Below are 4,335 nucleotides of genomic sequence, written 5' to 3'. Positions count from 1 at the left end.
TAGGAAAAGTGGCAGGAAAAGTGCTTGTATAGAAGAAGAAGACCAAAAAGTGGGATCTCGACACTAGGGCATTGACATTGCAATTGAACCATTGATTGTCACCTTGAATAATAACGATCGCGATAGTCCGATCATACGACGAGTTTAGTCCGGGCCCACTTCAAGGTCGCGCGTCGTTGGTAAGTATTTTAGAGTGTCAGTGGGAGAGACACGTGTGACGTAATTTATTCAGAGAAAGAAATGAGTATCGGAGAGATTCAAAGGTGAGAGCATGGACTTGAGCCCCCTTGGGACTTCGCCTCACTGCTCGAGCATTCTGAGGGCTTCACCCCTGAGCCCCCCCGACGCGCACCAGTCAAATGGTCCTTGTGGTCATCGGCAGCTGAGGGAAATTGAATTAAAAAACGATCGGTATGATAATTGAACCCAGGTCGTCAGTGTGATAGGTTTGTCATTAGCCTCGACACCAACGTCAGATGTTGGAAATGAATGTGAATTAATGATAGTGATGGCGGTTGTTTTGTCGGCTGTTATCGGCGATTCAGAGTGATGAATGCAAAATCAGATTGAATAATACATCATTTAAGGAAAAAAACACGGCGTCAATGTGTATAAGGTGTGGCAAAAATACATTATTCAAAAAAAATATGGCAGTTTAACGAGGTTGTAACATTTCAACGTACGATCCCTCAATGTGTACACAGTGTCTCAAAATACATCATTAAAAAAAACATGGCGTCAATGTGTACAAGGTGTGGCAAAAATACATCATTTAAACCGTAACAGATACGAAGAAGATCAAATGGAAAAAAGGTAACTGTCATCGGGAACAATACAATGGTCCAAGATAATTTACGGGGACTCTCGCCCTTCTTGAGTTATACGAGGAAAACCAAAAATGCAGTTATTCGTTTTTTTCGAATGGAATTGTTATTACGGAGAATATCAAAAAATGGAAAACGAAAATGTTATTGTATTCGAAGTGTACTATGACAGTGTAATAATAAATATTCGATAAAACGTCTCATGTCAACATGGCCACCATCAACTTTTATTTTAAATAGGAACCTGTCTTTTTTATTGCAGATATTGATAGAGCGATAAATTCACAATCCAAGGATTTATCACAATTGATATTTTTATAGCGTTCCATTTGAAATAACCACCATCATAAGTGACAACAATCAAACAGAAAAACAATTTATTTTATCATGAACTTTTGGGAAAAAATAAACCAACACGGAAAATCGAATGATACATGGCAATCTGCATTAAATGCTCGAATTGACGACCTCATTTTTTGAATGCACATAAGTTGTCGGTCCAGACAATTTCTGTGGCAATTTTCTACCATAATACATGCATCTCTTATTTTTTGTTTGAGATGGTCGATATTTGTACTTGGTGTCCAAAAAACTTTATCCTTTATGTATCCCCAGACAAAAAATCTAAAGGAGTAAGATCTGGGGATCGAGCTGGCCAGTTAATTGGTCCATTGTTTCCAATCCATTTCTAAAGAATATTGCACCTAAATGTTGCCTTACTATTGCTGCATTATGGTTAGGAGCGCCGTCCTGTTGAAAATATTATATTTCATGGCAGATATTCAGTGGCAATTCATCTAAGTAGCCATCGAATTCACTGAATAGAAAATGAAGATACATTTCACTATTCAAATGATCATCGTAAAAGAAAGGGCCAAGGATGTTTGTTCCCACAATTCCCAACCAAACATTTATTCCGAACTTTTCTTGGAAATTGTTCATTTGTATTATTTCACATATATTTCTGTTAAACCAACCATTGTTCGTATATCTTGATTCGTCCGTCCATATTATTTTTTCACAAACATTTTCAACTTCCCAATTCCTACATTTTAACCATTTCGCAAATCGTATATACTCTCTTTCCGTAATCCCTTTCATTGAGGTGATGAATTTGCGTATCCTGTAGCATTTATATTTGTTCTTTTTCAAAATAGTTCTGGTGGATTTTACAGAAAATCCCCATTTCTTAGTCAATTTCTGGTAAAGAACAATCTTGATTAGTAAATTGATGGATGTAGCCGTTACTAGGTGGTAGAAGATCATAATGAAAAGAGAAATGAAAATTTCTATGTTTTTTACCACTTTTAATTGTAACTAACGTTAGTGCAGTTTCGTCCTATATGGACATTCTCAAACTTATACAATAAACTAAATTAACATGATTAGCATACTTTTTGTAACTGGTCAATCCTAAATTAAAAAAAATAATGTTTTCATTGTGTAAATTTTTATGTGGGAATATTTGCTTACCAATTACATTTATTTGATTCCTCATACTTCCAGTAACCACACATTTTCTTTTTTTTTTTTCTGTCAAATGCACCATAGTCCCTCAAATTTCTTTCTAATCGTCTAAACATTTGGATGTTCAGAATACGACTATTCGGGTATAGCTCAACATACATATTCCTTGCCAAAAAAAAATTCTTTTTGATTTTGCATAACTAAATAGCATACCAGTCCTTTTATCATTTGAATACATCTTTAATATTGTAACAAATTAACGAATTAACTGTCTTAAACAAATTTATTTCCAACAATATTTCACTAATTACAAACTAATTCAGTTATTACAATTTCTTGTTATTACAATTTCTTGTTCAACCGCTCGATTTACTCTCTGAACTGCCCTCTTGGATCGGGAAGACGTGCTTATATCGGTAATGGTCCTTTCTAGAAATCTGTACTCGATTCGTTTCTAGAATTTTACCGGCGAATCCCGACTGCATGCTTTCGCGGTGCATGTGTTTGTTCGCTGAGTAGACCTGAGTAGACCGGCATATCGGTCAGGGGCGGCTTCAGATTCGTTACATTGCTCCCTTCTTAAAGACGTTTCGCCCCGAAATGTCATCCTTGGCGTGTGTCGATACCTGCAGGACTCCTTATATCTGCACTGTGATGTTTGATTGAAGTAACACTCCACAGTAATCCACAGTATTCGTGATCGGTCGTGTAGGATCAAAATTTTGATGCCGCTGGATCTGAATATCGTTTCCAACATGCTTCTCACAATTCTCCAATCCAGCCTGTCGAGCCCAGAGGCTAATGTCGGGATTGCCAAGTCCACAAGCTTCTGGTCGAGTATAGTGTCCCTCAGTCTGGTAAGACTCCTCCAGACATCTTCATGGGACGGTTTGTCTCGAGAATGTTTTTTGGTCATCATTTAGAAAATGTTTCTCTGACCCTTCTTCAACTGTAGCACTACTCCGACTTATGGATTCTGTTCTCGTAATGTTTGGAGCTGATCGAATTTCTTGATGAATACCACAACGATACCCCTGGACATTTGGAGATCCTCTGCCACGCAGTGAGCTAATGCGTAATCAACTAGAACTTTGAAAAGTTCTCGTGGCTCTTTTTGAGTTACCCCATGTACGATCTTCCATCCGTTCGAGTATAAAGACATCTGGTCGTGATTTCCAGCATAAGGAGCCAATCTATTGAAGTTCGGTGATAAACCACGGTGTCGCTTAGAGTTGTACAGCCAAACTAGGTCACCAGTTTCGAATCCTCCAGCATTCGCCTTGATGTCATAGGCCTTCTTCATCCTATCGCTGGCACTCCGAATGTTCAGACGGATTCGTTCATGGATGTCGTCCATTCTCTGCCGAAGCTTGCTGACATAGTCTTCCCCCGCAGTGTCTTGTTCTGGCGGCGTCCCAAATTTCAAATCGCAAGGAAGCCCCAGCTCTCGGCACATTATTATACTGGCAGGAGTTTGGCCGGTTGACTCGTGTACTGCCGAATGATAGGCCAACAGGAACAGCTGAAGATACTGGTCCCAATCTCTTTGGTGGTCAAAGACTACCCTGGTCAAGTGGCGGTTTATGGTCTTATTCATTCGTTCTACCATTCCATCGGATTGTGGATGTAAGGCTGTGGTTCTGGTCTTTCGAATGTCTAACAGTTTACACATTTCTTAGAACAGGTTGGACTCGAAATTTCTGCCCTGGTCATAGGCTTCTGCCCACTTACTGAAGTAGTCCATGGCTACCAGGATGTATTTGTTCCCATGTCTGGGAACGGGTCAGCGATGACGATGGCGATTCTCTCAAAGGGACTAGTAACGTTATACTGACAGCACATACAGCACACTTTCTGCACCAGTCCTTGACGTCGGCTTGACAATTAGCCCAGTAAAACCGTTATCTTACTTTCTGGAGGGTCTTCGTTACTCCCAGATGTCCTCCAGTGACTCCATCATGGATTTGTATTTCTTCTTTGAAAACCGTCGTTCCATCCATCCTGGAAACTGGCAAATTTTGAATCATCCTGAAGCAAACGAACA

Source organism: Leptinotarsa decemlineata, unplaced genomic scaffold, assembly GCF_025532065.1.
Source record: "Leptinotarsa decemlineata unplaced genomic scaffold, Ldec_3_MD MMD2_P_RNA_scaffold_9, whole genome shotgun sequence".
In the NCBI taxonomy this organism is placed as follows: Eukaryota; Metazoa; Arthropoda; class Insecta; order Coleoptera; family Chrysomelidae; genus Leptinotarsa; species Leptinotarsa decemlineata.
The sequence above is the reverse complement of the archived record's forward strand: the minus strand, read 5'-3'. Positions refer to the sequence as shown.